This window comes from Dipodomys merriami, unplaced genomic scaffold, assembly GCF_024711535.1.
Source record: "Dipodomys merriami isolate MVZ:Mamm:240054 unplaced genomic scaffold, mDipMer1.0.p SCAF_116, whole genome shotgun sequence".
In the NCBI taxonomy this organism is placed as follows: domain Eukaryota; kingdom Metazoa; phylum Chordata; class Mammalia; order Rodentia; family Heteromyidae; genus Dipodomys; species Dipodomys merriami.
This window is the reverse complement of record NW_027202449.1, coordinates 253,210-266,461: the sequence shown is the minus strand read 5'-3', so window position 1 is coordinate 266,461 and position 13,252 is coordinate 253,210. Positions and strand designations below refer to the sequence as shown.

General features: G+C 65.2%; 1 protein-coding gene across 1 annotated transcript in view; it reads right to left on the bottom strand.

Annotated features, from left to right (window-relative positions):
- The window catches only part of LOC138822832 (piezo-type mechanosensitive ion channel component 1-like), a 59,183-nt gene that overhangs the window by 45,693 nt on the left and 238 nt on the right, over positions 1 to 13,252 (bottom strand). The window lies entirely within an intron of this gene.

Genomic DNA, 13,252 nt, shown 5'->3' with positions numbered 1-13,252 from the left:
GTTACGCACTGACTCAGACCCCCGCCCCGTGACTCAGCCTTCTCAGCCGTCCAGCCTGGCTTGTGCAAGCAGACCCGGAGCCCGGCCGCCCAGGCCCCTCCCGCACACCTGGGAGGAATGCTGTCTGGCGGCCTCCCACTGGCTGCCAGGAGGCGGCTGACCCCTGGCTGGGGGTGAGGGACCGGTGGCACCGGCCAGGCTCCCCTGCGGGGCCTGCCCGGGCGCTACCGCAGGGTCGCAGAGGCCAGGGTGACTGGTCAGGTGTCTCACGCCGGCCCTGGCTCACCTCTGCCATCTGTGATTCCCCAGTGGTAAAACGTGGGGACACGGCCCGGGAGGTACCCGTGCGCGTGGCTCACAGAGCTGGAGACCGCAGGCCTGCCCATCCGGCCCGGAAACCTTGCCCTCCCGCCGTCGGTTTGGGATACAGCGTTGGGGCTCCCGCTGGGCTGAGGCTGGAGGTGTAGGGTCTGCGTTTGGCCCTGTGGGCACCGTGGGCTGGCCCAAGCCTCATTTCCCGGGTTCACTGTGAAGCCTGGGCTGCCGGGCCCAGAGGCTGACCAGGCACCAATCTTACTACCGGCACCAAGGGGTTTTTAGGACACTGAAACAGGTTGGCATGATTAGGGTAGATGCCCCAGGACCCCAGAGGAAGAGGGACCAAACATGAATAGCAAAGATCAGTGACTCCATTTCCTACTTGCTGCCACCCTGACATCTTCAGAAGATAAGAGATAAGCAGATGTATACAGGGAGGCAAAGATAGGAGATACAGACAGCTGCAGGTGGATACATAGCTACAGGTCTAGGTAGATATAAATACACAGACACAGATAGAAGTAGTTAGCCGTAGATACAGGAATGCAGATACAAATAGGCAGACGGATGGGGACAGCTCTCCATGGCTGTGGACAGGGCAGGGAGGACACGCAGCCCAGGCCCCTACACGCACTGGGGAATTCCAACAAGCTTGTGAAGTAACCAAGCAACACCCAGCACCACAGGTCCAAACAGCTGCTGTGAGCTCCGCCTGGAAGAGACCCAGCCCACGGCCCCAGCCCCAGCCCCGGCCCCGGCCCCAGCCCACGGCCCCAGCCCCGGCCCACAGCCCCCCGCCCGGCCCCGGCCCCAGGCCCCAGGCCCCGGCCCCAGCCCCAGCCCCAGCCCCGGCCCGGCCCCGGCCCCAGGCCCTGGCCCCAGCCCCGGCCTGGCCCCAGCCCCAGCCCCGGCCCCAGGCCCCGGCCCCGGCCCCGGCCCACCACGGCCCCGGCCCTGGCCGCCCAGCCTCCTTTCATGAAAACTCTGGCCAGTTCACAGAACACTCACTGTCCTGTGTTCATCTGCACAGGCCCAAGGTGCAGAGCAGCAGAGCGGTGCTCGCTGCCTGGGGCCGGGCACCTGCGCACCGCATGCACGCTCCCTGCCTGCCTGCCTGCACGTCACCCAGCTGTGCCCTCGGATGCCTCCCAGGCCTCCTCCCTCCCCAGACGACCCCTTCCAGACTGGGCCCTGGAACTTCATGCGGGTCACATTCCAGGCCTGTGGCTGTGAACCACGGCAGCCACAGAACACACCAACCTCCAGGGCCAGCCAAGCGTCTGGCCCAGCCAGGCTGGGGATGGGACGGGCAGCCTCGGGAGGGAGCGCAGCTCCAGAAGCTGCCCTGGCCCACACCCCTCGGTGGCCCGGCAGCCCCAGCCCCAGGCGCCAGCCTCAGGTCGCAGTCAGCGTGGAGCTATGGAGACACGCTGGGCTGGCCCCAGGCCCCACTTCCTGGAAACCCCGCTCCTCCAGTGCCAGAAACCCTCAGCAGTGAGGCCTGTCCCCAAGCAGGGCACAGGCCCCGCCCCGCGAGGCAAGCCGGTCACTCCATCACCGGCAGTGACACACGGCTCTCCTGCTCCTTGGAGGAACGACACAGCTGATCCCTTGGTCCCCAGGCCGCACAGCCGGAGGGGCTGCGCCAGCTGAGCCCCAGCCACCACGTGGGCCTGGCCCCTCAGGCTGCCCCTGCCCCGCAGTCCCACCCAGGATTCACAGCGGGTAGTGAGAAAACTCCAACAAGCACCCGCCAGCTGTCCTTCATGGCACCCAGTGCTGACAGGACAAAGCCTCACCCCGACACACCCTCAGCCTCCAGAATCCGCCCCGCCCCGCAGCCGCCCCTCCCCTCGCGTGGCTCCTCACTGCCCCCCCCGCCCCTCGCGTGGCTCCTCACTGCCCCCCTCTCCTCGCGTGGCTCCTCACTGCCCCCCGCCCCGCAGCCGCCCCTCCCCTCGCGTGGCTCCTCACTGCCCCCCTCCCCTCGCATGGCTCCTCATTGCCCCCCTCCCCTCGCGTGGCTCCTCACTGCCCCCCTCCCCTCGCGTGGCTCCTCACTGCCCCCCTCCCCTCGCGTGGCTCCTCATTGCCCCCCTCCCCTCGCGTGGCTCCTCACTGCCCCCCTCCCCTCGCGTGGCTCCTCACTGCCCCCCCGCCCCGCAGCCGCCCCTCCCCTCGCGTGGCTCCTCACTGCCCCCCGCCCCTCGCGTGGCTCCTCACTGCCCCCCTCCCCTCGCGTGGCTCCTCACTGCCCCCCTCCCCTCGCGTGGCTCCTCACTGCCCCCCCGCCCCTCGCGTGGCTCCTCACTGCCCCCCGCCCCTCGCGTGGCTCCTCACTGCCCCCCGCCCCTCGCGTGGCTCCTCACTGCCCCCCGCCCCGCAGCCGCCCCTCCCCTCGCGTGGCTCCTCTGCCCCCTGCCAGGGCTGCTCTTGGCCCTGGGCCCCTTTCTGCACAACTGACCCCAGAAGTGGAGGTGTGAGGCCCACAGACCCTCCATCCTGTGCCTGCGCGGCGTCCGGGGAAGGGCTCCCCGGGCCCAGCGCCTGCCATGTGGACACCGGCTGGGCTACTGCTCTGCTGGACACGGTGCTCAGCGCCTAGGCTGGCCAGCACTGCCCAGGCTGAGAGCCTCCTCCATTTCCCGCCCATCCTCGGCCACGAGGTCGGTGTCCCCGTGGGACTCAGTGGCTCCCAAGGAACTAATGAGCTCGCCGGGCCTGGAGGACGAGCGGATCAAGTGGCCATTAAGAGCAGAGAACTGCGGCGCATGGGGACGCAGGGTGGGGACGGGGACGATCCCGGCCAAAGGCTATATGTTCAATTCCTGGAAAAAGAGGAGTGAGAAAATGACGGCTGGGCGGGCCTGTCGCCCACCACATCCTGTTTTCATGGAAAACTAATCTAATTCCCGCTGGCAGGCCAGGGGCAGCCATCCCTGGGGTCCTGAGGGGCCACGGGACAGCAGGCGAGCCCACCCCGACCCATGTGGAGGCAGCAGCCCTCCCAGCCGCTTCCCTTCTCCCAGCGGCCGGCCCTCCCCAGCAGCAGGGACGGCTGGGCCTCACCCGCCAGCCCCAAACCTCGGCCAGCTGCGGAGGAGCGGCTCTGACCCTGGGCAGGACAGGGGAACGGCAAGCACTGGCCACACTGTGGGTCTGCACCAGGCTCGGACCCTGGGCCGGACGCAGCACAGGCTGGAAAGCACAAGCTCCGGGGCCAGTCGCACCCCTGCTCGCCACGGGGCCTCTGGGCCTCCATCTCCCCTTCGAAGCCACCAGACGAGACTGGCTGCCAGCTACTCACTCGTTAGCCACCGGCTGTCTGTCTCAGCACAGCTGCCCGCACTGCAGGGAAACCACACCCACAGGGCCCACGGGGCCGGCCCAAGCCCCGGCAGGGACAGGGACGCAGGACCATGGGGCTCTGGGGCTGACCCCAACCCTGTCTTCTCTTGGCCCATGGCCCCAGAGCTCCGGCCTGTGGACTCCAGAGGCATCAGGACCAGCCCCCGCCCCCTGCCAGGCTGCCCCCCAGCACGCTGGACAGGCTACCAGGCTAACCAGGAACAGCATGCTTGCTTCCAGAGGGCGGCCCTGTGGAAAGCAGGTGTGGGCCAGACCACCCCAAGGGGCAGGTGGCACTGGGATGGGCTTCGGTGCCCTCAACGGTGGCCAGAAGAGGGCGGCTAGCTAAAGGAGAGGCTATGTACTGCGCCTGCTGGGGCCGACGTGGGAGGAGGGTGGGGTGTGGACTGCTGGGGGTCCCGGGCCCCTCACCAGCGAGGGACTGTGAAGGCTCGCGCTAACCTCAGGGCACAGGACTCTGCGGGGGTCCTACAACACGTCCCCCCGCCTGCGAGGCCGCTGCCAGCTGCGCCCGCTGCCCAGCACACGCTGCCTGTGTCTGGCCCCGGCTGTGCCACGTCCCACTGTGGCTGTGGGAACCGGCTCGCCTCTCGGGGCTGTGGCTGTGACTGAGCTCGCCGCGAGGGCCCAGGGCACCCAGAGCAGCGTGCCATCTCGTGGGGCAAGGCCTCCTGTGTGTGTGCAGCCCCGCCCACACGCCGGGCCACGGCCCTCCTGGGGGGACTCCGGACCCCAGAGGCCCCTGGCTTCCTCAGCAGCCCCGGACCACGGCCCCCGCCTGGCCTCAGGCCATAGCTAGTCCCCAAACTGGTGTTTTCAACTGGCAGCTGCCTTTGTCCCCACCTCGGCCGCAGGAGGACACCGCGGTCTCCAGGTGCAGATCCGTAGACTGGTCCCCACATCCTCACACCGGGGACCAGGCAGCACACGCATGCGCACGTGCTCTGAACACGGGACAGCCCCTGAGTCCCGTGACAGGAGGCTGGCCGTGCAGGGAGGCCCCCCTCCTGTCTCGTTTGGTTTTGCAAGGCTCCTCTGTTCTCGTCACCTGCTGTGTCCCCAGGAGCCAAGCAGGACAGGCGCTAACATTATAACTGAAGCATCCAAAACGCAGATAAAGCCTCCGCCGCCGCCAGAACAGCTGCAGCACTGGACAGCGCCTTGCCAGGCACCGGCTCGGAGCCTGCACCCCGGGCCCGGCCTGCACTACAGGGGGCCGCACCGGCCCCACTCCTTAAAGAAGAAAGGCTCAGGGCTTAGGGAGGCCGGACGAGCTGCCCCGGGGGCCGGCAGCAGAGACAGGACTGGAGGTGACGAGAAGCTAGCGCGGGGGTCACCGTCCTGCCTGGCTTCCACCCAGGTGAGGACGGCGGAGGGGCTTCGAGGCGAGGCTAACGCGTGGTCGCAGCCGCTGACAGCCAGCACCTTGCAGACAGGGCACGTTCACACCGCCGGGGCCGTGGACAGTCAGGTGACCTGGGATGCCCCAGGGTGGCGCCTGGGTGAGCGCGAGTCTGGCAGAGGAGATGGAGGAGCCGCTGGGATGGGGGGCCTGCTTCTCGGGCGCTGCGGGGCGGCTGAGTCACACTGCCTCACCCACCCAGGGCTCGGCGCGCGCTGCGACACCCACACAGCGCAGGTGGGTCGCTGGCGGCCTCCAGGGAGCCTGGAAGCCCCCACCCCCACCCGTCCTCCTCTGGAATGTGACACAGCCTGTCAGCCCAGGAGCCCCAAGCTCGGGAGGCAGCTATTACCTGCCCCGGCCCAGGCCCTCCCCAGCCTTTCAGTAACTCCTGGCTCCATGCCTGGAGCTGGTCATCATGGGGAGCCTGCAGGGGAGGGGGGGCTGGAGACGCTGACCCCGGGGTGAAGGGCTGCCCAGGGCCGGAGTGGGGACTGTGGGAGAGGGAGAGGCGGGTGGCCCCAGGGTGGGGCCAGGGTGAAGCCAAGAGGGAAAAGCAGGGGGGAGGGGGAGGATCCACAGGAAGCCCCACCTGCATGCAGGTCCTGTACAAGCCTGGCAAGGCCTGGCCTCGTCTGCAGGACACAGACAGCAGCGGCCATGTCCGGAGGTCACACACCGAAGCCCCCCAGATTAGGGACCAAAGCCTGGAAGGGCTGGGCCAGCAACCGCCAGCAGGGTGGCAAGCCCAAAGGAAGGCCGCCACCCACACCGGGTGCCCGGGGAACACGCCAGGTCACCCAGCTTTGCCACCCAAGGAGTGGCCTGGAACTCTGCTTGTCCACTGGCCAAGTGTGTTCTTGGGAAGGCATAGGACGAAGCCAGACCATCTGCACATTTTCCAGGAAAAGGAAACCAAGGCAGGAGACTGTGTAGGGCAGAGTCGGGGCCACATGGCTGCTGCCTGGAGAGGCCAGCCCGCTGAGCCCCCAGACACGGCCACCCGTAACAGGGCCTCAGCCCCTGCCCCAGACCTCCAACAGCTCCCTGGGGGTCCCCAGGCCCACAGTCCTGGCCCTCCAAGATTGGAACCGGCTAGCCACCCGCACCCCTAACAGGCACGGTCTGCACCCACTGATAAGGGCCGGATAGAAGTGGCCTTCACAGTATGGAACCATGGGGCAGGGCGGGGCGGGGCGGGCAGGCAGGCATGACCTCCACGACCCAGAGCAGCACCCGCCTCCTCACCTCCTGGCCCCTGCAGACATTCCCTTCCCACCACAGGGTAGGATGGGGCCCAAACCACACACGCCAGCCTGACCAGATATCACAGAAGCGGGCTGACCGGAAGGGCAGGTGGAACCCGCACGACTGCAGGGCACAAGGCCCAGCTAGGCCCCCGAGACCTGCTCCCAGCACCCCATCTCCCGGGAGGGCCGGGCACGGGCCTCACAGGACCCGCAGAGGTCTGGGCTCCAATGCCACAAGGTATAGCTATCCTAGGCACAGCCCGAAGATGAAGGGACAGGTGGCCGGGGGGCTGGGGCCTCCTGGACTTGATGAGCTCCACTGGCAGATGATGAACAAACAAATGGAATGTCACCCAGCAGCCAGGGACCAGCCACACGCGCAGCCCACACGTGCGCTGAGCAAAGACCACAAAGAGACACATCCCTGCGGGGCCTGACCCAAACACAAGCACCAGACAGGGAAAGCGCTGCCGCAGAAGCTGGGGCCAGAGAGAGGCAGGGAGTTTCCAGGGGATGGGAACCGCCACTGTCTTGTTTAGAACCTCAGTCAACTGTCAAAACTTGTCAGGTGCATACCTAGAACCCCTGCACTGAGAAGGCGAACGCAGGAGTGTTGATTGTTCAAGCCTAGCCCGGCCTAAAGAGCAAGATCCTGCCTCAAAAAACAAAACAAGCCTGGCACTGCTGGCTCACACCTGTCATCCTAGCGACTCAGGATGCCGAGATCTGAGGATCACAGTTCAAGGCCAGCCTGGGTAGGAAAGTCCATGATGCTCTTTATCCCCAATTAAGCACCCAAAAAGCCACACAGCAGGGACTTTGTCGGGACTCCGCACCCTAGGGCAGCCTGGCCCCCAGAGAGTTTTCCAGACTCATTTGCCAAATAAATGGCTGATGTCAAGGACAGGCACTAGGGGTTTGGAGGGAAATGGGTCGGGGAGATGGGGGTGGAGCGTCTCAGGCCCTGGGCAGGAGGGTAAATGGCACTGGGGGACAAAGTATCCAGGACGAACACAGGAGGACAAGGGGTCTGGGCTGGGAGTTAGGGAGACTTAAACCTCGGCAGAGGTTAGTATGACAGGGGGTGTAGATGGAGGCTGGAGGAATGAAGGATCTGAGCTGGAGGCCAGGGAGATGAGAGACACTCCAGCCACAGAGCAGGAAGGTCTCTTGGCCAGGCTCAGGGAAGGAGCTGGGGGCTCAGACAGGGCAATGGGGCAGGACACCGGCCCCAGGCAGGGACAGTGCACCGTAGGACCTTCTCTAAGAAACGGGGCTACTCCGCTGAACTGTCCGGAAGCAAGCCTCTCACTGCAGCAGCTGCCCTTGCTGCCTCTGGAGGGTGATGACAGGGCGAAAGAGCTGGGGGCCCCGCACCCCAAAGCATCTGGGTCTTCACAGCTGGGCAGTCCGGTCAAGGGCTTTACTCGAAAAATAGGTGGTGGGGTGTGCTCGGGACAGCTGCACGGCAGCAGGGGCAGGGAGAAAGCAGACAGCGGATTCTGCCAGGCTGAGGGGCCCGAGGGGCTGCCCAGGGGGCTGCTAGAAGAAATGATGCAGGTCTGTACACACATGCCGGGTCACTGGACGGAGGCGCTGGGCCGGAAGATCACAGCCCGAGGCAAGGCGTCCTGTGCCTGCCCACCAAGGCCAGGCTGCCCGCACCCGTGGCGCTGCCTCAGCCACCCAAGAACAGGGGCACTGTACGTGTCACAGCTCCACCAGACACACAGCCGCACGGCGTCGGGGTGTGGGGGTCCCTTCAGTCCTAGACAAGCTGGACAGGAAAAGGAACACAAAAACAGCGGCTCTGCTGGACAGGACTGGCGGAAGGGAAGGTTCATTTCCCTTTCACATCAGGATGATGTGCTTTGTTAACCCGTGTTTTAACTATAAACAGAACTCAGGTAATGACAGGGACTGCACAAGTGTGGCTGGTGGCAGACATGCCCAACAGGAGCTGGGCGCAGGGGTCCAACCAGCAGAGCGCAGGCCCTGCGGGCTCCAAGAAGTAGAGGCTGGCCGGGCACCGGTGACTCACACCTGTCATCCTCGCTACTCAGGAGGCTGAGCCCTGAGGACTGCGGTTCAAAGCCAGCCCAGGCAGGAAAGTCTGTGAGACTCTAATCTCCAACGAATCACCAGAAAACCAGAAGTGGCGCTGTGGCTCAAGTGGTAGAGCGTTTGCCTTGAGCTGAAGAGCTGAGGGACAGCGCCCAGGCCAGAGTTCAAGCCCCATGACCAACACAAAAAAAGTAGAGGCTGAGCCCCTCAGGCCTGCTGTGCACCCGGGTCTTGTCAGAAGACCCTTGCCCGGGGCCCATCCTAGTCCTCTGTGCTGTGACCCTTGGGGCTGCCCGAGCAGAGAGCAGCCTGCAGGCCTTGCGAACGGATCCCCACGGCACTTAGTTTTATGGATCCTGCAGATTCCTCAAGGCCGGCCGGGCAGCGGGAGAGGGCGGCTGCAGCCCAGCCCCCTCCTCCGGCAGCACCCAGCGCCCAGCGGCCGCTCGGCACCGACCTGTTTTGGCTGCCTATTCAACGGCAGAGGAAACCACAGGAGACCAAGGCAGACAGTCCCTCTGCAACCTGAGCCAAGGAAGCAGCGGCCCCAGCTATATATATATATAGAGAGAGAGGGAAAAACAGCGTGCACCAGTAAACAGCACCCCAACCCCGCCAGCCCGTTAGAGGGGACCAAAAATACTCCCTGTAATTATGCTATTAAAACACACCAGAAAAATGGACCCGCCCCATTCGGCTGAGGCCCCAAGACACTGCAGGTCGGGTGCCCGTGGTGGAGGGGCCGTGGTGGAGGGCCTGTGTCTCGGAGCCGGGAGGCTGCTGGACAGCTGGGCCTCTGCAGCCCAGCCCGGAGCCGCACTGACTCCCCACGGGCCGGCCAGTGGCACACGTAGGAATCCACTGTCCCCCGGAGAAACGGGGGCCCTCACAACTTCACACAGCCCTCAAGGTCTCCCCAGCCCGGTCATACCCCCCTGGACACCGGCCCTGCTCCGAAGGTCCAGCACTTACTTTAGGGAACCTCATTTGAGGGTGTGACTGGGGTCCCCCCAGGAGGCGTTACTGGGAGGCCCTGCTTTGCTGGTACGATTCGCTCTTCCCACCTGTGGGTAGCAGCAAGCATGCAGAGCCCCCGAGCCCCCAGGCCCCACACCCGGCACTCCAGGCCTCAAATCCTAACTTAGCCCCTGGCTCCCACCCAAGGCTGCGGCCCACAAGACCTAGATGAGAGCCGCACGAATGCACTTGGAGCCAGGGAAAGGGCCGCGTGACTCCACAGGCTGTGTGGACCTGGCTGCGGGGACTGGGCCGGAGACACCCCAGGGGATTCGTTCTGCACACGGAGGGAGGCAGACGCCTGGCTGGGTCCCCGCGGAGCCTCCCCTTCTAGAGAGCATCAGGGGGAGGCGGCCCCCCTTCACAGAGCTCCCTCGAGGTCTGGCCTGGCCGCTGACCACCAACGCCTCAGCGCTCGGCCCGGCACATCTGGGAAAGCACTCGGGACTCACAGGCCCGCGAGGAGGGCTGGACTCAGGGCTGGCCTTCCCGAGGGCGGGCTGCCCACGCCGCCCAGCAGGCCCTGAGAGATCTGGGAGCCCCTGTGAAACTCGCATTGTCCTGTCTACAGAGGAGGTAACAGGGCAGGAGGGAGATGAGGCTGCCATGCTCAGGGCAAGCAGAGGCCTCACGACCCCTCCAGCAAGCTGGCCGGGCCTCCGCCCAGCACTGCCTCCAGCCACCTAGGCCTCCTCTCAGCGACCTCCCAGCCCAGGTCCTCCACAGGTCCAGCTGCCGGCAGGAGAGAAGGATTCACTTGCCCAGAGGAAAGCAAGACTTCACCCCCAGTGGTTCCCCCTCCAGAGGGCAAATGAACTCCCCATACTCCAGAGCTGGGGTCAAAGGTCAAGGGAGGGACAGAAGACAGGGCTAGGGGTGAGAGGTCCTCCCCCAGGCCACCCCATTCCTCCAGGCGCAGGCTGCGGGCAGGGTGGGGCAGGGCGGGGCCAGGAGGCCTCTGCTCTGCAGGGACCCTCACCAGGCCAGGCTGCCCGCAACACTGCTCACCTTAAGTAGAGCAAAAAAAAGGGCCACATGGGTGCTTGTGCTGCCATAATCACTGCTCAGATTAACACTTAAACGTCTCACGAAGACAAAATACAAAACTACTGCAGTAACAAGAACAAAACATGGATGAGGGCTGGGAAGGTGGCTCAGTGGTAGAGCGCTTGCCTTGCATGCCTGAGGCCCTAGGCTCAAGTCCTCAGCACCCCATAAGCAGAAAAAGCCAGAAGTGGCGCTGTGGCTCAAGTGGTAGAGCGCTTGCCTTGAGCTGAAGAGCTGAGGGACAGCGCCCAGGCCGAGTTCAGTACCCACAACCGACAAAAAAATAAAAAACATGGATGAAAATGTAAATGGGTAATTGCGTATGTCTAAACTAGATAGCAAAGACCAACGTTGCTGGGTTTAGGATGTGTGGGGTCAGGGCACGGCGCCCCTGGACAGCAGTGCCTACAAGGCTCACCTTCCCGACCTCTGATCACAGAGAGCAAACTTAGTGCTGTGCCAGTACAGGAGACACGGCCCCGCAAACAGCCTGGGGCCAGGATCGAGGAGCAGCTCCCTGCCCACCCTTTGGGCCGGAAGACCACTTCTGCAGGAAGACCCTCAGCCCAGTGGCTGGCCAGAGGATGGAGGTGCATCCTCAGCTCCTGGGTGGGCCCCTGGCACCCCACCTTAGGCTCACCCTTGAATACACACCCAAGTGCACCATAGCCCTCAGTTCCCCGCCCACCACAGAGGCTGTGGCCTTCACCAGTGCCAGGCCCACCTGGGGTCCCTGCCAGGGACGCGGGACCACCCATACCCCAGTGGGTGGCTGCCAAGCCTGGAGCTTTGAGATGTAGCACAAGCACCTGCCAATACTGAGTTCCCTGGGATCCTCATTACTCGCTGGCCAGCCACTGGGCTGAGGGGCAGATCTGAGGCTGAGTGACTGCTACCGAGTCCCGGCTGTTCTCAAAGCCGAGCCAGAGCCGCCGCCGCCCCCTCCCCTCCTGTCTGCCCGCCTCACGCTGTGGAGAACAGTGAGAAAGCCCAGATCACCACGACCTGAGGTAACACGCTGGGGAGACCTGCGCGCCCCAGGCCAGGCCGCCTCTCACCGCCGGGCGTTCCGTTCTGATGTCCATGCTGCTGCTGGGTGGCCCAGCAAGCCAAGAGCCAAAGAGGTAGCTGCGGTCCTTTCTATCCAAGTACAGAATGTTCTGCCCGGACAACCCCAGGAGCTCATCCCCGAGGGCTTCCGCCACAGGAGATACCCGGACACGGTCACTGTGCCACGCGGGGCGCGGGCCCGGGGCCAGCGCTGCCGGGCTTTCCAGGTAGTGATGCTAGATGGGACGTGGTGAGGAGGCCAGCACTGGGTGACTCAGGCTCTCCCTCCACACAAGGTGACTAACCCTCCAAAGGTGTCACTTCCAAAATACCAGAGCACCAAAGCTCCGTGACCAGGGGCACTCCGGAGGCAGCACATGCGAGGCTCAGGTGTCAGGAGACAGGGCTTGGCCAGCCCTGCACCCCTCCCCCAGGGGTGCAAGGCCCACACTGGGCACACAGCCAGCGGGTGTGTCCTGGGCATCGGCATTTTCTTCATGAACAGATGTTATTCAGGGCAGTTCGGGCTTAGGGAAAGCACAGAGTTAGTCACTCCCCAGGTGACTAACTCGGCCTGGGTGGAACCCTCAACTGGTGAAACCCCACATCCTACCCCAGGAGCTCGGGTTTCCCCTCGCCACCCACCGCCCTCCCGATGGGCAGGGGAGGGGGTCACAGCCCGGCTGCCCGCTGGATCTGGCCGCTCTGCCTGTTTTGGTACTGCCCACAGCCGAGAATGTTTTTTACGTGTTTAATGGCTGGAAAAAATATCAAAGGAGCATTTCATTTTGTGAAAGTGTTTACCATCTGGCAGGGCAGAGACAGCTCTGCCGACTTTGTTCAAGGGCTGTTACCATCTAGGAAGAAATCCTCCCGCTAAAGGAACACAGACAACCTGTCCGGCCCTCCCTGGAATGCCCCCAGGGGGTCCCAGGTGAGCTCATTCATCTCCTGGCTCCCGGGCCTACCACTGGCCCAGGACCTTTGTTTTTACCATCTGGATTTCTACAGGCCAGGGAGGAAGGCAGGCCGGCCGTGTGGAGCTTGGACCCAGCTCTCCTGCGCAGAGTCCACACGGGCCGGGGTGTCCCAAGGCCCCTCCTTTCTAAGCTCAACGGTTCTCCTCCATTCCTGCCTTGAAGTCCCCCATCTGGCCCCTTTGGGTTCGCCGGGGCCGCAGTGGGGGCAGCGCCCACCTCCCCAGCCGCAAAGCTCTGGAAGGCCCGGGGACAGACCCGGCTGGGCGTCGGGATTCCTCCCCGCGGACGCTCACGGAGCAGCGCCGAGCCAGCCGGGCTGCGGACAGGGACTCCGGGCGGGGCGCGGTGGGGGCAGAGGGCCCGGGGAGGACGCTTTCCCGCGAACAAGGGGTACAGATTCTGGGGACCCCGGGACCCTCCTCCCGCCACGCCCGCGCACCCCAGGCCTCGTGGGGCGCCCTCCGCGTCCGCCAAGCAGGGCACAGGGGAGAGGGCGCCCAGGGAGCCGGGCGGCGCGGGGCGGCGCGGGGCGGCGCGGGGCGGGCTCGACGGCTCCTGGGCGCGGGGAAGCCGGGCAGGAAGCCGCCGTCCCCCGGTCAGGAAGTCCCGGTGCGCGGCCGCGCTTCTTCCTTCCTTTCTCTTTTTTTAAGCAAGAAGGAGAGCCGGAGATTCGCGCTCCGACCCGCGGGCGCAGCCGCCCCGCGCCCCGCGCCGGGCCCCGGCCCCGGGCGGCCGAGACGAACGCGCTGCGCTGG